Source organism: Hippocampus comes, unplaced genomic scaffold (genome assembly GCF_001891065.2).
Source record: "Hippocampus comes isolate QL1 unplaced genomic scaffold, H_comes_QL1_v1.1 scaffold155, whole genome shotgun sequence".
Classification (NCBI taxonomy): domain Eukaryota; kingdom Metazoa; phylum Chordata; class Actinopteri; order Syngnathiformes; family Syngnathidae; genus Hippocampus; species Hippocampus comes.
Window position 1 is genome coordinate 1,811,097 of NW_017804967.1, and position 24,151 is coordinate 1,835,247.

Here is a 24,151-nt window from a genome sequence, read left to right on the forward strand (position 1 = left end):
GACACTAAACATTGCAAAATCAGTCACCATCTTGAATTCAAAAGAGGTTAATGTTATGAGGTTATGCTTTTCTTCATGAACTATCACAACTTGTAACTTGTATGTATGTCTTATATATACACGGTAGGTGGATAACCGCACATTCTTTCTGAATAGTTGTGCATGTTGAGTGACTCTGCGTCAGTGTTGGCAAGGTACACGCTTATGTGAATATATGCCTGTGCTTATTCTGTCGCCATTGTTCAATCGAGCAATTAAAGTGCACCAGCGGCTGTGTTGATCCTTCTATGGGCGGAGGGATTACAATTCATTGTAACGATGACAGCCAATACTGTATTAAGTTAGCTAACAATGTAACAATGATACTGTAGACTCTGTGATACGCAGGCAAACTGCCAGTTCAGGTTGTACCCCACCTACCGCCTGAAGACGGCTGGTATAGGCTCCAGCACGCCTGCAACCCTTGTGAGGAAAAAGCATTTCAGAAAACGGATGGATGGACAATACCGCGTTTAGAAAATAATGTAATGTCTTTTAAAAGTGAACACATTTGAAAATATGAAATAAACAAATCCATTTTGACAGAAAGGCTTTTGTGGCCCGCAAAGATATTTAATGGCGGACCTGATCTGACCTCCGGGCCTTGACTTTGACACCTGCTCTATAGTGCATTGCAGCTCAGTTCAGACAGCATGAATCCCATTTTGAAACACACCTCGTTCTTCTTCCCAGAGTCTAAACTATTATTAGCAGCTTTCTCCCCCCTTGCGTAAAAATAGAAATACACTTGTCCATAACTGGCACCCATTGACACAATAGCCCCTCGTTCTGGAGACGTAGCTCCTCCCAACGCGTGTGTGTGTGTGTGTGTGTATGTTTGTGCATGCGCTTTTTTGTGTGGCGGGTGGTTGACAGCTGGGCTCGCCTGCGCTCCAGCTCCAGTCTGCTAAGAAGCTTCATCCCCAAATAGGATGACCGTCGGCGGCTGTCGCGGACGAGCCTGCGCGAACCTCAGTGACCGTCGCCACAACCGGGACTCCCGCTTCACTATTCCCTTGGGACACTTTTAGAGCCTCCCGAACACATCGGCGTGTGTTTTTTTCTTTTTTCTTTCTTTCTAGTTCTGTAGTGTGGATTTCGAGATGGATATTCCGATTTGAGCGCCGCGCACTCACACGCTCACGCACACACAAAAAGAAGAGACGCGCGAGAGAAAAGTAGCGCTCGTTTTGTTGTGAGTCGTTGCGTTAAATAATCACATTTTATGGATTACTAATAGACAAGAGTCGAGCAACCGCTACGAGATCCGTCCATTCATGAGCTGAAGGTAAGAATTCAGTTTTTTGTTGAACTTCAAAGCTCCTTTATTGCCTTTTATTTCAATCGCTCTTTTCGCTGCCTACCGGAGGAGGAGGCTTGCTTTCTGTATAGCCGGGCGTCAAGTGCACCGGACTGCAACGGGGCTCACTTTCCACTTTTAACAACTTACTTCACCTTTTTATTAAGCGATTTGAAAGTTTGAACAGTGCATTGGAAACCAAATGGTGATTATGTTGTGTTTTCTTCCTACCGGTCTATTTATTGTGGAGCACATATCAGTGCGTAATTCCTTTTATTGTTGTAAATCGGTGTCATTTTCGGGAGGGCGACAGTATTGCATATTATTCAATTTAAATACGATGAAACACACGAAACAACAGTCGTGAGGTGTCATTTTAAGTGTAAAAAAAGATGTTCAAATGGGAACTTAAGCAAGACTTTTCACCAAATTGTAAATGATTTACTGCCGGTTTTATTCTCATCAATCCTAACAAACCCAATGCGAATGAATAATCATACAAAAATGGTGAGATGTTTAAACCACATTGCTCCTTTATTGAATATAGGCTATTCAAATGACAGTGGTGATTTAAAGCAGATGTAAAGAGGATCCGTACAATGCCATGTTGGGATTACTTAAATTACTGGTAATGCGATATGAAGCTATTGATCATGTATTGTTCTTATTGGGTTAAGGAGTGGTAGCAGGCTTTGGCTACTCAAACTGGGGTGTGTTCAGGGACTGCATGTGCATGGTGCAAGGAAACCATTAGTGGTCACTATTGCTCTAGTCTAATATATCAGTCATGTTGCGAGTTCCAACCAAATGAGTTCTTTTGAAAAGTTGTTGTTTTCATGCTGTTTTGTGTTGCTTTTTTTAAACAAGCACTGAGAAAAGAGAGAGAGAGAGAGAGAGAGAGAGAGAGAGAGAGAGAGAGAGAGGCCTCACAAGCCACACGCCAGAGCCTCCCATGGCAACACCCAAATACTCCCAGTGGTTTCCTTCTCTGTGTCTTCTAGTATAGGCATGACCAACATATAGAGCTCCCAACATGATTTTAGCTTTTCGTGCATTGGGAACAACCAACAGATTTCCATATAGAATTGTGTGATTAAAAGAAAAAAAAATCATTTTCTAAAACATTGCCCTTGGGGCACGCAAATCTCCTGGAGGCATTTTAGAGACGGTCTGTAAATCTGACCAAGCCGCCTTCCAGAGGCTGCGAAAACAGTCTAAGCAGTGTTTATCTGCCTTGTAACAATTCATCCACTGACATGTTGTATTGCGAATAGATGCCTTACAGTAAGACTACCTTGGAATCCAGCCGCGCTGCGTTGCTCCATGGAGCGTTTGATCTGCCGATCCTCTAACAATAGCAATCGTGTGTCACTGATGTGTATTTGTCACACTGTGCATGTGTGTCTGCGTGTGGATGCGCGCGAGAGAGAGAGAGGGAGTGGAAGAATCGGGGGACCAACAGGAGAGAGAGCTGCTATTTCAATGTGCCACTCGAGGAAAAAAAAAACGCTGCCTGAATACAGTGGCTTTGAATAATTGATAAACGGCTTTGCTCCTTTTCAAACGAATTGGCCTCCTTCGCTAAACAATGAGGCCAGTCAAGCTACTGTTAACTGTCACTGCTCATTCAATGAGAGTCAATACCAAGGCATTTTATATGAGTTGCGTTTATGCCTATTTCATGGAAGCCATGTTTTATTAATGCACACCCTCAGTGTTTGGGCGCGCTGATGTTTTTCGATACAATCGGACAGCATGAAACCCTTTTTATACTCGTCGGACTGAGATTGTCCGTCATATCATCCGTGCGTCTGCATGTGGAGTCTTTAATGAACTGAACGTGCAAACACATGCAAGTACGAGGAGAACATACAAACTCCACACGGGAACTGGGATTTGAACCAGAGACCTCTTGACTGCCCTTCCCAAAAAAACCAACCTGAGGTGCGGGGCAAAGCAGGTAGCGCTGATTTAGTCTCAAACGTTGGTGGACCAGCAATTCTACCGATTGGCCACTAGCACTGTGCTAGTAGTATGGTTTTAAGTTGCATTAAGTGCTTGTCCAGACTTTTTGTTGCAGTGTAATTTTTTTGGTTTCCCAACTGTGATTATGACCTACAAGCCTATATTCCGTGTTTTTGACAAGCCAGTCACTTTTCGCGAGTTATATTGGTGAAAAAGTAGCAATAATGCCTGAAAAATAAACGACTCGTCATAATTTACCCGAGTAAAAGCTGCTCTTGTTTGTTCCTTGCTCCTACTTTTTCCATATTCTGCCGTAGTAAATTGCAGCAACGTTTACGCCGGCTGAACAGTGAATGGCAAAACTACCTTAATAGCAGGACTCCGAATCAGGCGTAATCATAAAATGATGATGTGCATCATGAAAAATGCTCTCAACGTTTTCCATAATCAAAGATGTTAAAGTACGGCACATTTCGTGATTTTTTTTTTTCACTTGAGGTCACCGAAATTGCATCGTGATTCATGCACCTGGTTAGTTTTATCTCTATATTTTCTTGTTTGTTTTATGTATTTGATTTAGTGACTCTTCTCATCACAAACCTCCCATTCACGGAACATTACCACGATGAGATTGCTGGGAAAGAAAAGATCTCGCCGTACAGTGGCTCCATTCACCGCAAAGCTCAGCGACGTCGTAATCAGTTGCTAATCAGATGCTGTGAAATGTTATCTACGTTACACCAAAACACACGCATGCACACATGGCGTTCCATTTTACCAAGCTTCATTGTGTTGTTCCAAGCGGTTTTCATGAATACAAGTCCATGTCTAAAAACAATGGGCATCCTTGTTACATTAGCATAAGTGATTGAATGTGTTGCGGATGCCAAAAATGCCACAAGCATGAAGGACCGGGCAAAAACACTCACACACTGCAACTCAATGACAGAATTGGCTTGGGTGTCTTGTTGGGGTGTTTTGTCTGACGGTCCTTGGCGAGTCTTTGTCGTTTTGAAATAAAGTGAATGAGAATGCTAGCCCGTCAACTCGGAGAAACGTTTTATAAGCTGAACTTGGCCAAATGGGCTCCGGATGAAAAAGCATCAAACATCCTGGAGCATTTACAATCAGCTTATAACATCATGGAATGGTTGTTGTTGTTGTTTTTTTTTTTTTTTAAATGCTCACCGTGGAACATGTGGAAATGCTTTTGTCACAGCTGAGTTGAGTTGCTTGTCATTAGTCAAATGGAACGGAGAGTGGGGGGGATGCATTAGCAGAGATAATCCAAAAGCAGTAGCAGCAGGGCTTTGTGTGATCACTTGACAGTAGATGAATGGATGAAGTGGCCTTGAAGTCTTGAACTATACATAAGAGCTGCAGCCGTCCCCGACCACTGAGCCGTTTGGGAGAGAGGAAATTTGATTGGCCGTTAGAGCCTGAAAGGAGTTTTATTGTGAAAATCAGGTGAGTCCGTGTGTGCCTCTCTACAAACTGCTCGACTAGCTCATATAAAAATTTAAAAAAAAAGTAAGGTGGCAGGATAGTAAAAATTAGTTTTAAAAAAATGGAGGAAAGCTTCTTGGGAATGAGGAAAAGGACATATGATGACACAGGAAAGGAACAGAAAAGAAATCTGTGTTGAAGAGACAATGCCAGCAGTCCTGTTTTAAAATTTGCCTTTCGCGCTCCAGGTGATTCTCATGCGGCACTCTTGTTTTGTTTAATATGTTCTGACACGCTGACTAAAGAGGAAATAAAGCCTTCAAAACTATCAAAAAGCACCAAATACCTTGATTCCATTTTCGGCATCTTATTTTAGTGACGAGGACTACACTGCAGATAAATACTACGTGCAGTGTCATTTTCTCCGATTACCCCAAGATGGGATCGGCTAAATACAGTTACAACAACTACATTCAGTTTGGTGGTGAGTCGTATTTTTAATTTTGTTGTTGGTTGTTCAAACCGTCCAAGGGGACAAAAAAATAAAAGGTTATGTGAACCGCTCTCACCAGCAGTCCAGTTTAGTTCAGTTTATCCCGACATTTTACGGAATTTTGCTTGATTTTGCACAAGCTGAATGGTGATCCCGGCTACAATGACGCAAATTGTGTGACATCGCAACACTGTGTCACCTTGCCACTGAATGTAACATGGTACCGTCCTATGAGAGGACAGTAGCCTTAAACAATGAACACAGAAGACCTTGAGTCCCCTCTGTGTTGTGATCCGCTGTATTGTTTAAAAGGCAGCTTTTGTTGTCCTACTGCAGGGATTCCCTAAGTGTGGTGCGGCTGGTATAATAATTACATATTTACATTGGGGTTTTCCCTGGTGTGATTTGTGTAGCAAAATCAGAATGTTCAGCATAAGCATTTTCTCTCTAAAATGTGCTCCAAAACAAAAACCGTGTAATCAGAAACCGAACGAAACCCAACTACTTCCAGTCAGCCTTGCCCAATGTGCTTTGCTTCGACTTTTATTTTGGATGGTTGATTCCCCACGGCGGATACGGTATGCTTTGATTCTTTCTGGGTTTTTTTTTTTCCCAAGAAAAGGCCCGAAATTGTTTGCCAGCGAGTGCAAGCTTTTGATCGGAGGTATGTGCTTTGAAGCGTAATGTTTCAAGAGGATTATTATTATTAAGTATGTCTTTTTTTTTTCCAAAGAGGCTATAGAAGTGTGTTAACATACGGTACTTTATGGAAACATAACATTTTAACAACAAAATTACCCTAAACCCACCTCACTTATTTTCTAATTATTTGCAATGAGAAACAGACATTTATTTCTAGTTTTGTGGGACTAAGAAACGAAATAATAATAATAATAATAATAATAATAATAATAATAATAATAATGAGTAAATTAAAGAAAAAGAAAAATGTTGGAAAAAGCGGTTCAACGTAGCCCATCCTAGGTTAAAAAAAATAAAATAAAAAACAAAACAAAAACTTGGTTTGATTCTTCTCATAGCGATGAGGATTTAAGTGAGAAAATCAAGAGATTTCGTCCACCCATCTCTAGCCAGTGGTGTCACTAATTTCAAGTCAGGGTGTATCCCACCTCTCGCCATGTCTGCTGAAATAGGCTCCAGCCCCCCGCCATAACTCTTCACCCGATAAGCCATACAGAAAATGGATGGATGGATAAATGGGCCTAACGGTCTCCATGAAACGTGCATCAAATGGTCACCTCGGCAAGCCAGGGTGTGGCCTCGTGCTCCTCTTGCGATTTCCCATCTTAACGCCAGCACAAAGCACTAAAGGTGGCTTAAGGCGGCAGCCGTGGGTCTCCAGGCTCATTGTGCGAGTTGCGTGTGACCGTGCATACATGTTTGCCCGCTGTTGTTGGCGTGTATCCGGCCCTCCTCCCCAGGCTTGAGCGATTGGCACCTCATCTCTCATCTATTAATCATAGCGAGCGATTGCTCCCTCTCGTTCCGTTGCCATAGTTTCAGGACCTGTGACAGTCGGGGGGGTGGAGGGGTGGGGTGGGGGGCTGCCTCAAGAGAGAGGAAGAGGAATTCAAGGAAATAGGTGTGACCGGAGAGGAGAGGAGGAAATGATAAGTGAGAGGAAGGCTGAACAATTGGAACGGAGCGAGCCGAGTGGGGGAAGCGAGGAAGCGTTGGAAGCGCCAATGGCAGCCAAACGCACCGAGCGGGTTCTCGTGCTGTGCATGAGTGTGCTTCAGGAACCAAAATGGATTCCATTTTTATCTCAGCGGTGAACCCTCCATCTCTTCTTCTGCCTGTGCATCTTTTCATGCTCTCCCTCGCAAATATACACCCCGCTGCTGCTTTGCTTTTCGCTTCTGAATATATTCACAGTCAGGCTTACGGATCGAGGCTCCTCATCGAGCGCTGCTGCTCCTCCGGTGCGTTTCGGCACATTAAACAGCGCTTATTTGGCCATGTTTATGACGAGGGAGATAGATGACGGGCCCCGGCCTCCTGTTTCATGCTCAACCGCGTGTTTTGATAGTAGATCAGGCTGAAATCATATGATGGATTCAAAGGACAGCCGTCTGTGAAGGACCCTTCCAATGCAAGTAGTACCAGTATCTGTCTCATAATCAGGGAGGGCGCTACACCGGGGCTAGGGGGTGCTATAGCCCCATCAGAAATTTGGGTAGCCCCTTCAAGTAGTTTTTTTGAGATTTCATCCATCCGTCCATCCATTTTCTGATCCGCTTTACCCTCACAAGGGTCGGTGAGGGTGCTGGTTGCCAGCCAATCGCAGGGCACACAACCACACGAACACGCTTCCAGGCTCACACTTACACCTAGGGACACTTTAGAGTGTTCAATCAGCCTGCCATGCATGTTTTTGGAATGTGGGAGGAAACCGAAGTACCCGGAGAAAAACCACACATGCGCATGAAGAACATGCAACACACAGGATGGCTGGAGGCGGGTTCGAACCCACGAACGCTGCACTGTGAGGTTGACGCGCTAACCGCCCAGTTTTTTGATGTTCTAAAATATATTTAGAAATTATTTTCTAAGCCCCCATATGTATCGATCGGTCAAGCAACACTTTAGCCCTGGGTGAGAAAAAAATCCAGGACCCCGTCCCTGTTCGTAATACACTAAACTTGGATCTACTTTTCGATCAGTTGGTTGGTCACAAGGTTGGTCACCTGTGCCGTCCCTTCATTCATTCTGCGATCCATCAATGTACCTCTGTACGCATCTAGCTGTCACTGACCTAGCTATGAGGGCCGATTAATCGGACGATATTAGCTCTTTTAAAATTGGCAAAACTTGACCAAAATGGAAGTTATTTTATGAATTATATATTTTAAAATCAATCGGCCCATTGAATCAGTTCTCAAAATTTTATTCTGCCAATTATTGGAATCGGCTTAAAAATATCCATATCAGTCAGGTGCTCATATCTACCCAGCTATCCAAACAGCCCACGTCCCTCATCCATCCCGCTCTAGACTCAACTATAACATCCTTTTACTTTTCTCCTGTTCCTGAATTTCCTTTCATAATTGTGCTGAATGAATACTCAACGTGTTACCTACTCATCTTTTGGCTCAAGGCTTTTTGTTTACTTCCCTTATAACCCTCATTATGTTTGTGTTTGCACGCATGAGAGGCTAATTCGGTATCATATGACACTGTCAATCTATCCATCCGTCTGCCGGCCCAAACTTCCATTCGCTGATCATCTTTTGTTCCGTCTATCTCGCTGTTCACCTCAGCAACTCACTTATCCCTCTCTTCTCTTGCTGTATAATTACTCAACAACAAACTGTGTTATTTCAGAGTCAGGCTTGAGTTTTGGCTCCAGGTCTTTTTTTTGTTTTGTTTTGTTTTTTGGGTGACCTAGATCACGGCCAAACGCACACTAATGTGGCGGTTGCGCTATCACCACATCTTGTCACGTCCTACCCGGCTTGTGAGCCTCTCCAGTGGGAGCATTCATGCCGCAGCCAACTGGCAAGCAGCGCCAGCGTTCTCAGGTGCACACATACATGTTAAGCGCGTGCGTATTCACAATTCGAAGCCATCCTTATCCAGTGATTTCCAAACACTGCGCTGCGGATAATTATTCAGTTTTACGTAATTGGTCCCAAAATGTTATATATTACCTTCAACTAATGTATATCTAAAGTATACATCGCTCTCCCTAAATGAACCTGCCTATCCCACTTTTTGGGACATTGTTGTTTGTCTGGTATGTGGTGATTTTTTTTTTTTCTACTGTAAAATATGTGCCTTTGCCAGTCGATTTTGGGAAAACCTTGTCATTGTGAAGGTGGTGGGCCAGTGGGCAGTAACCTAAGAATATCTTATTGTCTGTGTAATTCTGCACCTTCCATGTATGGACCTTCTGCGAGGAGGGGATTGCCTTTCGAGGAAGTGAGAGAGTGTGCTGGCTCATTGTGTGCTGATGGCACCGAGGTGCTCTTTTACCTTTTGAAGTGATGAGAGTGCGGGTGACATCACGGCGGTCGCATTCTCAGGTGCGGCAGGTGAATTCATCCTTGAGGGGGAGGGGGTGTTTTGAGAGTGGACGCAGACATGCATGCATTCATGAGTGCCTGTATGCTTCAGTCATCAAAGCAGAGGAAAGCCAACACGTAAGGTGATCTGTATGCTCACGGCACAGCAGCAGTCATACTCTCTCACAGGCTATAATCCACACCGCTGCCTCACACATGCCGACTCCGCAAGGAAGGCTTCCTCTCATTATTCCGTCTCGAGCGTTTCTAATACCGCTATCTCTCAGCCGTAATCATGGTGCTCCAAAACCAGACGCAGTCGGCCCTGAACCGGACGGGACCTCGTCAGATGACATCCGAGCCGCCAGGTCATTTGTAACAAGCATCTCTTCGCTCATCTAACATCTTAATGATGATGACAGATTGCTTGACATTGGCCTTGGGCTAATATTAATCACTTCCAGGTAGAGAGTAAAGGCTCTGCCATGATTTTGAAATGCACAATACGGACTGAAAATCTATCCATTCATTTTCTATACGCCTTGTTTTAATTTGGTGCTCTCTCGACTATAAAATATGATTCAAGGACAGTTCGACTCGACTGGAGTGAAAGCATAGATTTAATTCGATTCAGTGGCATTCGGATTTGATTCGACATGGTACAGTAGTTTTAGAGGGTATGGTGCAATGAGCTTCACATAACCAGAAAACAAAAAAAAACATGACCTCCATCCAGATGGGCCTGCGATTAAACTAAAAACAAGTACAAATTTGTTACGCTTAATCAATTGAGTGAATCAATTATGGGTTCGGCTATTTATTCACCCCTTCAAGCTGAATCATCCATCTTTCTGAAAGATTTTGGGCCATTTAACGTTCTTGGGAAAGTTTGGGGAAGGCCCTTTTTTTTGTTTCACCGTGTTTGTGCCCCAGTTCACAAAGCCATTAGGTTCATTACTGCATGTTTGAATAAGTTGTGTGTTAAAATTAGATTTATAGAAGAAAAAAAAAAGAATCCAACTTAATATTTAGGGCATGGATCCTGACAATTTTGTGTATCCATGAAAAGTTATGCTTTTAATCCTTCGAAGAGAGTCACTTATAATATTAGAAACCTGACAGAAGGTCACTTCACTCCTGTTCAAAGTGGCGCTTAAAGTAAACAGAAAAATATCGACTACATATGTTCCTGCATCTCAAACCTTGTTAGGAAATCAGGCCTGTCTCTTCCTCTCTTGGTCAGAGTGGCTGGCGGACTACAAGTGATTCCCTGGAGGATCCTGTCTTTCACAATCCAATCAGGCAGAACTCGGAACAATATTACCTCTGTGTGTGTGCGTGTACATTTATTACATCGTTAATGAACAAATTGCAGCCATGTGGCACGGTCTGGTGGCGTAGCTGGTGGAAACGTTGTGACTTACACTGCCAACGCCCCCCCCCCCCACCCCTTCATCCCGTCACCACAGTGCCCACACATGCACACACACACTGGCCACGACCACAAGGCCCCTAGTGTTCCCGGCCCGTCTGTCCATCAGCTGCGGAGAGCCGGGCTGGGAGTACTTATCATCACTCTGCTGAGTGGAGGCCTCACAAAGACTTACTCACATCTCAAATACACACACACACACACACACACACACACACACACACACACACACACACACACACACACACACACACACACACACACACGCACACGTGCATGCACGCTCGCATGAACACGTTGCACTTAGTGCTGATCTGCCTGGTGGCTGATGTGACAGTCAGGGAAATCCTGCATCTCTTTGACTAAACACTTTTGTCTTGTTTGTTTAAATATGCTTTGTAGAAAGATAAACAAACTGTCACCTGGATTATGTTCGGTGGCAGCTTTTTACTTTCAAAAGCACCGTGTGGCATTGCTCTTCATTTTCAGCGGCCCGGTGATCGACAGAAAAGAAAAAAAGATGACAAGCAAAATGTCTCGTGCTTGATTTATTTATTTATTATTTTTTTTACACACTTGCTTTTAGCATTGCTAAACAACAACAAAAATTAAAGATACGTGCTGGAAAAAAAAAAAGATAAAAAGATATGTAAAGAGTTTCAGGACACAACGGACACACATTGTGAGTGCTGAATCTCAAGACAAGACAAACCCAAACAAAGCTTGAGAAAGAAGAAACAGAGCTGATGTACTGAAACTTAGATTAGCTTTAGCATTACTTCAGGTGTGTGTATGTTTTAGCAGGATAACACAAAACTTGTACTCCAACTAGATTTTTGTGTGGTCAAGGAAAATATATTTGTATTATTTTTGCTGTAACCTTTCTTTTCCTTGATTCAGTTGACATTTAGCAAACACAAAATATGCATTGCCGCCTCCTAGAGGACTGGGGTGGAAGAGCACTTACTACAATTTACAAAGTTTTCACTCTTGACAGTGTTTGAATATTTTATCCATCAATGTGGCAAATCATAAGACTGAGTGATTGTTTGGCACTGGCTGGTGGTGGCTGTATAAAATAGATAGATAGGTCGAAACTCACAATGAATGTATTGTTCTTTTCATCATTCATATCTTTGGCCTTTAACAAAATACTGTACACTACCACCTCCTGCAGGACTGGAGTGTAACAGCATTGTTTGAAATTCATGACTAATTAGACAGATCTTGGATGAGGGAATAGTGATATGGAATTATGGCAAACAGACTGCTTTTTGTCATCCGTCTTCTTGAAAGATTGTAACATGCAATACCATTGCATTCAGGACTGGAATGAAACAGCACCGGCCACAACTTGTTCTGACTGTTCGACTTTTCCGGTTCACAGTTGAAGCATTGGTTCGTCGACTATGCTGGTGACAAAGGTTCATGCTTCGGCGAAGGCCTGTGATATCTCACTGTTCGTGCTGCGGTGAACACATTTATCGTATTATATTGACGGAAACCAGAGAGAGCGTTGCTCAAGCTAATTAATTCAATGTGATTTTCAAGCATTATGTCTTGGGGAAAATCTGGAAAATAATGGCTGCATGACAGACAGCACTGATGATGGTAGAGCTGTCGAGTGCAAGCAAACTGCCAGGTGTTATAAGGGTCGGCAGCAATGGGAAGCAATCAGGATATCTAAGTAGAGAGAAGCGAGAAAAGGAAGCCAGCCTGTCAGAGCCTCTAATAGAAAGTGTCTGAACACTCGGCGAACGGAGACAGGAAGTGAGGGGCCGATGCTCTGACAGTGAGGATGATTAAGCCAAGATAAATAACCTTCTAACTTGGAGGAACTCTTCTTTAATGCACACAAAAGCCGCACCGCATGCAGGCGGGTCGTGAGGCGCGAGTCTTGACGGCCGGGAATGAGTGACAAGCTGCGAGCGAGGCGGCCAGAAGAGAAAAGTCGCTCGCACGATAATGTATTCATTCGTCGCCACTCTTTTGATAATGTTCGCAGCATGCTTGGTTTGACTCATTCATCAGCATCATTCATCAAGGGTCCTTTCAGCTTATTTGCAAAGAAGCCACTGGCTGTGGGTCTGCAAAGGTGTGTGAACGTTGAGTTTGTCTCTTTTGTGTGTGGATGCATACTGCGTGTGTGTGTTTGCGTGCGTGTGCGTAAATTCTATGAATTTTGCTCCGTGGATCGCCTGGCTACAGCATCCGCATTCAGAATCAGCGCGTGGTCTCGTCTGTTTCACTGAAAGCTTCATTTCCTGTGAGAATATGAATATTCCTCCGAAATGATTTTTAAATCGCACTGCAATTGAACTCTTGACCTTTGAATTGAGTTTGGCAGGTTGAGGCAGGGCTTCATGTGACACATCGTGATTAAACATCATCGCAGGAGGATCCATTCGCTTTTTGGGAGATGTTAAGATTTCTTCACTTTTCTCACGATGCGAACATCATTTGAAGCAGCAACTCTCAGTTAAATGAAACAATTTGCCAAGAAATCAAATAGCGACCCTTTCATCTGTATATCTCATCGTCGCAATCATTTTTTTTCCCTCCCCCGTCTCTGATTGTGCGAGAGAACGTGTGATCTTACACGTCGCGCATGAGATCCGGGAAAGTTAGCTCACCTGGTAACCAGATAGGAATGCATTACAACAGCGAAGGCTATCGAGACTCAGCATCCGTTAATCATTTACGTGATTTCACCGACTGTGTTTCTTTGCGTTTGGATCAAGGTGGCATTTAAAAGCGGTTCTAGGTTTCTGGGCCCAACAGCAGTAGCGCTCGGTGAAATGATGTTTGTATAAGACACAAAAGCTGATTCTCTAAAACTAAAGAAACGAGAATACCACACGCTTGAGGTTGAACTGATTTGATTTGGTGGCTTTGGTTTTACTGGAATGGGTGAATTTGTTTTGGAGCTACGCCAGAAACACACCAACAGCTAACCTCCCGCGTGGGGTAATATTAGCGTTGCTGTTTTTAGAAATGAACCAAATGTCTCCAAGCCCCATCTCGAGCTCATTCGGCACTTTTACAGTACGTTACATCAGCACACGTGCAAGCGAGGAATAAGGGTTGGCATGAGGAGAGGAGACTGGAGGTGCAGCTCTGACCTAGATAAGCGGAAATTCGGAGCAGCAGTTTTCTCCTATTGTCATCATTTAAGTGTGGAACTTGAATTTAAAGTCACTGGAATCATCTGGATGAGCTTCCTACTTTTCGTTTGTCGCAGACTTTCGAGGACAGGGCTGAGCAAACTTTGGGGCTCAAGGGACAACTTTTTGATCATTTATAGGCCATTGCACATGAGGTGCGGCCCGGTGGTCGAGTGGTTAGCACGTCGACCTCACAGTGCAGAGGTTGTGGGTTTGATCCCGGCTCCGGCCTTCCTGTGTGGAGTTTGCCTGTTCTCCCCGTGCCTGCGTGGGTTTTCTCCGGGTACTCTGGTTTCCTCCCACATTCCAAAAAACATGCATGGCAGGTTAAAGGAACACTCTAAATAATTCCGAGGTGTGATTGTGAGCCCGGACGGTTGTTTGTCCAAGTGTGCCCTGTGATTGGCTGACAACCAGTTCAGGGTGTCCCCCGCCTACTGCCCAAAGACGGCTGGGATAGGCTCCAGCACCCCCCGCGACCCTTGCGAGGATAAAGTGGATCTGAAGCTGGATAAATGAATGAATGAAATTTCAGGTGAAAGAAAAAGTCACTGAAATAAGCTCAGTGGGTGGGATGAAAGAACAGAGTGGGTCGTATGTGGCCTCCAGGCCATGCTTTGCCATCCCTGCTCTTGAACAAACATGTTTGCACGTGGCTGCTTGATAAGCCGGGACATGTGTCTGTGCTGGCGCCACTGCAGCAGTCATTTGCTTCACACATTAAACAGGTGAAGGACTTAAGTGTGTGTGCGGTGTGGTTGAGACAGACGGTGGTAAATAAGCAATCCCAGATAGAGTCAAAAGAATGAGGAAGTGTTGCACATACCGAAGATGTCATCTCATCTGGCTGGAGTCTAACGAGTGCATTGTTACTGTTTTTTTTTTTTTTTATAAATACTGACGTAGTTGTTTGCACGTCAGCCACATGCAGTAGTTCTCTGTTCATGGGAAAATGCTGAAAAGTTCACAAAATAAGGTAACCGTCTACCATCTACTTATGTTGAATACAGTTTTTGGATCATGTAATTAGACTTCAAAATCTGTTTCGTGAAGTGGTAGAAACGTAATTAAAAACAAAAGTGAAAGAAAGAGAATAGGGAGTACACTAAAAGCATTACGTGCTATTCGCCACCATTTGCAACATCAGTTGGAATCAGTAATTGGTTTTACGTACTCTGTCCATTTGGAGCATATACAGTAAAAATTGTTGATTTCAACCTAAAGTGCAAATGTTTAATACGTTATGTTCATATTTTACAACTATTTGTCTGAAAGGCATTTAAAAATGGTGCTGTTTTTATGAGGGCCGGAACGAATTGATGGCATTTCAATTCATTTCAATGGAGAAAAATCATTTCGTGCGCAATGAGATTAAATTTTGTTCCAAGCATGGCCACCGAATGAATGACATAACATGTCGAGGTGTGCCATGATATTTTTATCACGTAAAATATATGTGTTGAGAAACACCGCTGTAGAAAATAGATGAATGGGTAGTCTTTCCTTTCTAATGGCTCATATCTCCAGAAACATGTGTGATACAATATTTAAAGCCATGTATGTGATTTGCTGCAGTCCGGCGCACTTAACTATTGCATGATTCCCTCTGTTTTAAATCCTCCCAATAGTTAATATTTCAGTCTGATGAGGCGTGATGGCTTTCGAGGGCCGACCACTCTGGGCTTCCAGCTATTTCCATTCCCACTTCGGAGCCTCTCACTCGGCTGTCTTTGCGAGGCAGCCTGCATGGCCTCAATTACCTCCTCGCGCCAGCTCTCCTTTACCTGCGCCACTCGCATAATAAAGCGCGACTCCAGCCGCTCGGCCCACCGAGGAGGCAGTCGGATAGCCTCGTGGCCTCTAACATGGGGCTAATTAATGGAGTAAATGTAGCTTGAGCTGTGACTACCGCTCTACTGGACTACGAGAAGAGGTGCCTTAATGAATTGATTGTTATTTGGAATGCTACGCCAGTCAATAGAACGGAAGATTGGCACTTCTTAAATGGTGGAACGCCCCGGCCACAGAATTAGGTACAATCTCATGACATTCAGCACATGACGTGAATAAAGAGTTGACTTTTACAGAGATTGTCCTTTTCGCTTACGCTATCAGAGAGTTATTAATTTATGACCACACCTATATGACCACACAGTGCAAACAATTGGGTCAAAAGTAACCCCATGTCGTTAAAAAGAATGGACCAATCCACTGCTGAAGTCAATTTGACCCAAATTTCTGGGTTCTTTTCTATGAAATGACCCAATTTTGTCAATTCATTTGTCTGTCTAAAAAACAAGATGTCATCAGGTATGGGGAAGTTAAGCTCGAGCCACCCAATGGCAACTCCTCTGGGGGGGATAGTATTCTGCTCAAAGAACAATGTCACAGAAGAGAGAACTTCTCGTTAGGAATAATAATGACGAACAAGAACATTAACAAAGCAAAAAAAAAAAAAAGGGTCATTATCGGTGTTAGTTTGTACCTCGCCAAGGTGGGATGTTAAACTTTGTCTGATACAGTGCAGTTGAACACCTCCTCAAGGAGACCACAATCATAAAAACACTGTTAACCGAATACCTCCCCCGGATAATTTCGATCAAAACTTATTAGCATGAGACTGTACCGAATGTTGTGGCCAATTAAACAAATTGTCATCTGTTTTCCCACTGGCCCAACATTATGAAATGACACCTAGATAAAATAGAATTGTGGGTAGGGAAGCTATCGATTCTCGGGTTCTCAGGAGCTTTTATTACAGCCTTTAGAAATGATTCGTTCCCATGTGTGGATCACGGAGAAACGGATGACCCTGATTAATCAATAAAAGCATTAACGCAGCCTTTGCCTCGGGACCTTCTTCATTTTACATCAGCAGTGGGCAATAGACTGTGTGTGTGTGTGTGTGTGTGTGTGTGTGTGTGTGTGTGTGTGTGTGTGTGTGTGTGTGTGTGTGTATTAAGTGCTCCAAAATAAAGGGAGCACTTGGAGTTACATTGTGCTGTTTAAGTCTTCCCTTTATTTATTTATTTTTGGTGCAGTATATATATATATTCATACATACATTAGTGTTGGTGAGCTAGTGGCAACAAAATCACAGAGGGGGAGGTTGGTTTGTAGCTCTCGAGTAAATGGAGCTTAAAGGAGATATATCTGTCACGGTGGGAAGTATCCACAGAGAACTCAAGTGGGAGGAAAAAGGACCTCACAAGTGAAGTAGCTTTGGTTACCTTTTAAAATGATAGTCATCTCATTCTTGGACATGTATTGGAGCGCATCACAATTGCGGTCATTTGTAAGGGGACAAATGGCATACTTTACTACCTGTTTGGGTGATGAAACACTCTCCTTACATGTGAGCTTTTATGGCCCTGAGACAGAGTTTGCTGCTAATGCTACAGTACGTGGTGGTACATGGAGGACGGTGGTCGATCAGGTGCATAGATGCCTATCTGCACACATTAGCATGCAGGAACGTGCCCCCTCTCTGTGGTATCTTCATATACCTTTATATTCATGTTTCGGGATAAATATTACCATGTCGTGTTGCTGATCGTGTATCGGTTCACTCGCCTGACTTCCATGAAGGCATCGTAGGTTAGGTTCCCACTCAGTGATGGTGTCAATAATGCTGCAGTACTTTCAACACACAGTGAACTGGCTCTGGTACAAATTTCGCACCAGTTCAGTGATGTCACAAAACTTTGTAGACAGTTTTTTTGTGGTTGGAGTCACTATGATGTCAACACAATCAACAGTGCACCCAAAATGTAACTGCTAGCTACATTCTCATGATTAGCTTAATGCTCACACAAACATAAAATGCCATAGTGGGGCTAATGAAACTAGCATCAAGGTTGAGGTAACTACATCCCTTTAAGCAATTGATATTTGAACACCAAGTTCATTCAGAAGTCACACAGAGTGACGAATGCCCACTCATACGCTTAGCAGTGACACGCCACTGTTCTCCACGGAAACATTGAAACAATGTATACTAAAGCCTCATCTGCTTTCCTTCACTTTCCACTCAATGACAATATGTTTGCAATTTGAACATCAGAGAGCGGAGAGGAGAGTGACTCATGCTTTCGAGCCGGATCTTAACCGCGCGCGTTGGCTGTGCGGTTAAACGGCCTGCCTCTTGAATTGTGAAGTGATGAAAAGCAAGAACGAGTGAGTTCATCGGACTGCAGGACGGATCCGATTTTTTTGGTTTGTTTCTCTTGAACCCGAGCTGTTGGGATTGTGCTGCTGCCCGCCCACTCGCAGGCCGCCGCCACAAAAGAGCCATTCAACACGACCAACTGATCTAATGAAGATAAGACCCAAAAACTTGTATGGGGGTAGCCCACCAAATCACATGATATTTCCCCCCCATCTGTGTTTGAGCCGATAAGGCCATTGTTTGCTACTATTGGGCCTGGAGGTTACAAGAGGAAATGATCAAATTATGAATGTGCTTCCCTACTAGCCCGAAGGTTACAGTTGTGTTCTGCTGTGTTATTTGAGCAGTTTTTGAAATCGAGTGGCTACTTTTACATCGATGCTGATAATGTGACATTAACCGAATACGAGAACACACCATACAAAATATTTAACAACCAATATCCCCGGCCACTTTTTGGAACCTTTGAAAGTTTGTTCTACTACATGCTTTGCTAGGTTATGGTTTCACGTAGCTGTCAAATAAAGTGTCTTTCAACGCTAACGTTCCAATTTGGTCTCCTGGAGTAGCTGACCGCCATGACGAAGCTTTTTCCTGTGGGTTCGTAGGCCTGGCTATCCTGAGTGAACCGTTTCCATGATGTCTGTTCATATTAGCAAAGGGAAAAGGGAATATACCACCGCTGTGAATCCAAATGAAATTCCATTTGGATTCGGCTTTTTTTTGGGACGGTGTTGGAGCATTTTCATTCTCTTTGGTCATTCTGTTTCATTTGAGTCAGAATACAAGACTCTACTTGAGGACTGCTGGATGTTAGCAATTTCCTGGACATATGTACTAATTTGTTATTTTAGGACCACAGCCTGATTAAACAACCTCTCAGTCGTATCTTGCTCCTGTCGGTGACCGTGTGCGTGCTTTTTCTCGTGCTTGCACATTTTCCTCTGCACTCTTGGCCACCCTGCGGTGCGCGTGTGTGTTCTTAGGTGTGCGAACCCTCTCGGCCCCCCCGCCACGTGAGGTAAATATTGCAGCAGCAGGAGCTAATCCGAGCATGACCGGAGCAGAGGTAGAGCGGGACCCTCAAAGTGCACACAGACCTCTCTTTATGTGCCCGTGAATACGTTTCCACGAAGGCCAAGGGAGGCTCTGTCAAGGTGGTTCATTGTGCATGCGGGAAGTGAGTTGATCGTATGGTAATGGCTGCTAGAGTGGGCTCCTTTAAGGCCCGTTTGTTTTAGCGGGTCTCTCAGTGAGTGGCGGTGGATGGAATGTGACAGGGTGCACCGCTGTTTTACTTACTGTAGCTTAATTGAGCCTGAGAACGGAGACAGAGCGAGCGAGCACTAGTAAATGCGCACGGGGAGGAGAGAGCGGGAGCAGAAGCATCTCTTTCGGTACAATGCGATGAATTCCTCTGAAGTGGCTAATGAGCCCGCGTGTCCAAAATCATCAGCATTCTCATTTATTTTTATTTACCGTTTGGCTATTTATTGCTCGCTTTTTTTCTTTCTTTCCAAATTTTCTAGGTCAGGGAGAAGCTGAGGCTTGTCTCTGCTCATTAAGCCACTTGAATTCAGCAGTTTAACAGTGAGACGGTGAGAGACAATGAACATGCCTTCTTTCATTTACCCTCATTTATTATGCGCGGTGTGCACGGCTTGCAATTCAGTGGTTGTCACCGGCCTCCACATTAGGTACACTCGCACACACTAATGAGATCCAATACCGGAGCCCTGTCAAAATGAGTTTACAATGATACTAACACGTTTTTTTTTTTTAATTGCTAATAATTAATTCAACCAGATTGTAACCGCAACACAAAATCGACCTGCTGCCTGTGCAGCTAAATGACTACGTCATTGCATCGATCGCAATTGAACTGTTCTAGCGTCAGAACAGAAGAGAAATTATTATATTTAGTAAGCGGGTGGCAGACTGGTATGTCGACATGCAGATCGCTCCACTTGACTGTAACAAGTTTTGCTCAGACCAACCAATGACAGGAAGGACTCCGTGGAGGGCCCTGGCCCTCCACGGAGTCCTCTGTGAGGTGAATTTGAAATCTGACCGGGTACAGAAACAGTCCCATTGCGAATATGATATAAGTAACGTGGGCCAGCGCGACTGATTCTGAAGGCCGTGCACTGATTACATTAACGCGGCAGCCCATAGAGGCTGAAATCTTATTGCCAGGGCGGAAAAAACAATCTAACATCCACATGTACATGCAGCCAAGAGAAACACTATAAAATAAGAGAGTGTGATTTCACCGAAAAGCAACCCTCATCTAGACATATTGTATGATAATGTACTAAAAATGTAAACAGCAAAGATCACAGTGGTATGACATAACTGCGAGGAAGTATATATTATTACTGTCATGATTCTGTTTGTGGCCAACAGGTGGCACTGCAGGGCTCCCCCTCCAGCTGCACACCTGTTGGTCGTTATGTTATTAGTAGTATAAAAGGACTCTCTCCCGCCCACTCATGGTCGGGTCATTGTTTGCTTGTTTGCTGCTGTCAGGTTTGTTTCAGTCGTGTTTTGGTCACTGTTATGTTTTAGTAGCTTCAGTCATGTTTTTTTGTTTGATACTTTGGACTTTGTTTGTTTTGGATTTAGTTTTCTCTATGTTTTAATACAATTTGTCAAGTACACCCTGCTCCTCTCTCTTGCCTGCTTTTTGGGGTCCACCACCACCTCGTAACGTGACAATTACCATACAACTACCATAACTACATATGAGCCGCTGGAAACTGTCAAGGTAAAAATGGACTTACTAACTAAATGTAATCCAAAGTTTTTCAGTTCAAGTTATTTTGTAATTGGCACCACGAGAAATCGGAACAATTCTGAAATTCCGACTAATTTCTGTTGCGAGGGAACAATGTTGCTAAGTGTGCACCAATAATGTGTGCGTATGTGTGTGCTTACTCATAGTTTCGTAGATATGTCAGACACACACACATATCGTAAGTGGTGTGTGCAGAACCTACAACTGCATTGTATCAAACCATGTCAATCTTCTACCTGCTGGTGGTCACACACAAATCCCCGCACCCAAAAAGTGCGGTCCTTCCCATTATTTGGTTTACAGCCTCAGCTAGTTTAAGTCTTGCCCCGGACGTCTTATATTGATGTATTGCCTTACACCTAACATCTCCTTCTCGCTTGACACCATCAGCCTCTCATCACAACACCCTGAACTTCTTTTGTGGGGGGGCTTGAAATTGTAGTTCATAAATTACTTGCCCTTTGTACCCTTGCACTGCTTGGGAATAGTTGAGTATTCCTCAGGTATGCGAAGTGAAACAAAGATAAATCGCTGCCCGATTCTCCAGCGGAGCATAAAATAGCCTCGCTGTGCTCTCGGCTGATGGCCGCCAACAAAGAGCTTATGCACTTCTCCTTGATGCTTTTTTTTTTTTTCTTTTTTGGCGGAGAAAAGTTACATAACGCAGCTCACTGTTTGTGTCCCGCATTACTATCATCTTCAACTTCTTCAGCGAGTGACCCGTAGGTAAACTCATTCGCATTTTCCCATAAATGCGAATGTTTCCGAGGCGATTTCGTGACATCCACCTGCTGCAGCTTGTTGTGAACACCTGACATTTAAAGAAAAAACGCCAGCAGATTACCACAGTGCAGAACTTCATAAGCTCCTCAAAGAAGATCATTCCAGAGGAGGAGAAAAGAATAAAGTGGCATTTAGAGACACACGCGCTGAGCGAACCAATACAACGAGCTGCATCAGAAAGAGGCATTTATGTAGCAATATGTTTATTTTTGTCGTTTGCAGTGGTGTACTACAACTACACTGTGTCATTTTGAGAGAAGCTTTTAATGTTTGGGTTGCTTTTTGAATGCTTTCAAAGGACACGGTTGGGAATTTTTACCCAAGAAAGTTATTGGAGTACTACTTTTTTTTTTTTTCTCCCATCAGGGCAGGGTGACGAGTGGTTAGCATATCTGCTCGAGCTTGGGCCCATCCCGTGTAGCGTTTCAATGTTGTCTCCTTCCTCATGTATTCCCAAAAAAACGCATGTTAGGTTTCGTGAAGACATGTCCAACTGTGATTGTTTGTGTATATGGGCCTTGTGATTGGCTGGTTCCAATTCACACGTGACCCTAATAAGACTAAGAGCGATTGAAAATGGATGCATGGATAGAGCTTTTTCATCAGTTTATTAAATGAATAATAAATATATTGACTAAAGGCGGCCCGGTGGGACAGTGGTTAGCGCGTCGACCTCACAGTGCAGAGCGACCGGGTTCAATTCCAGCTCCGGCCTCCCTGTGTGGAGTTTGCATGTTCTCCACGGGCCTGCGTGGGTTTTCTCCGGGTAATCCGGTTTCCTCCCACATTCCAAAAACATGCATGGCAGGCTGATTGAACACTCTAAATTGTCCCTAGGTGTGCGTGTGAGAATGGATGGATGTTCGTCTCTGTGTGCCCTGCGATTGGCTGGCAACCGGTTCAGGGTGTCCCCCGCCTACTGCCCAAAAACAGCTGCGATAGGCTCCCCCGTGACCCTTGTGAGGATAAGTGGATTGGAAAATGGATCGATATATTGACTGAATATCTCTCTGATGGTATCAATCAAATCTGAACATGATCTTGGCTCTCCAAAGTGTTCAGGTGTACCTTAATATTGTGCGCGGTGTGTGCATTGAGTATATTCTTATTTGCAGACTGCCGGAGCATTCTTCAGCAGACTGCTACCTTTCATTTTAAGATGTTGAAGTGGCATAACTGCTTGTATTAAAATGATCTTCAGAAGGCTTTAGAAAACCTCTTTTTTTTCTCTTCGGGTCGCAGGCATCGTCAAGCAACAAATGAGATGCCTCAACATCTATGACATGTTTGTGCCCGCAGTCGTACATGCAAAAGGTGATCCCCCTCGCCCCCCACCGCCACCCCCCGGGTCTTCTCAGTCACCACTTAAGTTTACACAGTCACTCCCTGTGCTTGAGCTTCCTGCAGCAGACTGTCTTGCTGTCTCTTTGTTTGTTTAGGTAATGGATTCCCACTCTCTATTGTGGTTCCTGTCACTCGTTGATTGATGGAAACGAAAAGAAAAAAAAAATCACCTTGTCTGAAAGTCATCCTTGTATATCTTCCGGAATCAACCCACATGGAGAGGAACAAATTCCACCGTGACAAAGTGGCTTGCAGGCATCCGGAAGCTCGTTTTTTTTCTTTTTTGCACCAATGAGCCGTGCCTTTAAATCAAGAACTGGACCCTTGCGAAAACAAGGTTGAATCTGTGTGCTTGTGACAGTGCCGTCTCTAAAGAGACAGCTGAGATCATATGCGCGGATGGTTTAGGGGTCCTTCTATTCATCGGCCATGTCACCCCATGGGGGAGGACTAATTGGTGGCCTCCAAAGCGCCCCCTGTTTTGTCCCTGGAGCTCACAAAGGCATCTGGGTGCAGTCGGGTAGAGGACGCAGGGTGGGTGGTGGGGGGGCTTGGAGGAAAGCAGCAGAGGACAGGTTTCCCATAGAAGAGTTGGCTGGGATGACCCAGAGGGGGGTCTGGCCTCTAGCTTCCAGGCGAAGACGACACATTCGCTCATTCACACATTGGGGTGGGGGGATTTGGTGGTGGTGGTGGTTGGGGGGCGGGGGGGTGAATTTGGTGCCAGTCGCTGGCCTCCTCCTCTGCAAATGATCCAAGACTGACCCACATAGTCAGCCATGTGTGAGGCTTCCCTTTATCGAGCAGCCTGCTTGAAACATTGAATTATGGGTGCTCAGTGGCGCTCCCCGGCCTTCTCGGCTGGGACCCCACTGGGGCACCATGTGGGCTGATGTTGTTCACCCTGACCCAAAGACAATGAAACTGCTGGCTGGGTAGAGAGAGCGAGGAGAGAAGATGGCAAATGTATCGAGGGAGAAATGGACATGGACACAACTTGGGATATTTGTATAATTTGGCCAAAACGTGAAACATCCTATTTTTGTCTCCTATGAGTTAACCTTGTCCAGATCTGTGTGTTTTTTTTTTTTTTTTTTAAAGCACCCCCCTCGATCCCCCTTCCTTTATTCTCTCTTGCGCTTTTCCTCATTCGGGTTCGAGGCGGGGTACACCCTGGATGGCTCGCAAGTCCCTT

The 24,151-nt window shown here is 44.2% G+C and overlaps 1 protein-coding gene across 1 annotated transcript in view; it reads left to right on the plus strand.

Moving 5' to 3' along the window:
• The first annotated feature begins 889 nt into the window (after positions 1-889).
• Positions 890-24,151, plus strand: part of sema6a (sema domain, transmembrane domain (TM), and cytoplasmic domain, (semaphorin) 6A) — a 128,032-nt gene continuing 104,770 nt past the window's right edge. The window contains exon 1 of the mRNA XM_019887764.1: positions 890-1,327. The gene's annotated coding sequence lies outside the window, so the exon portion shown is untranslated. The remainder of the gene's footprint in view (positions 1,328-24,151) is intronic.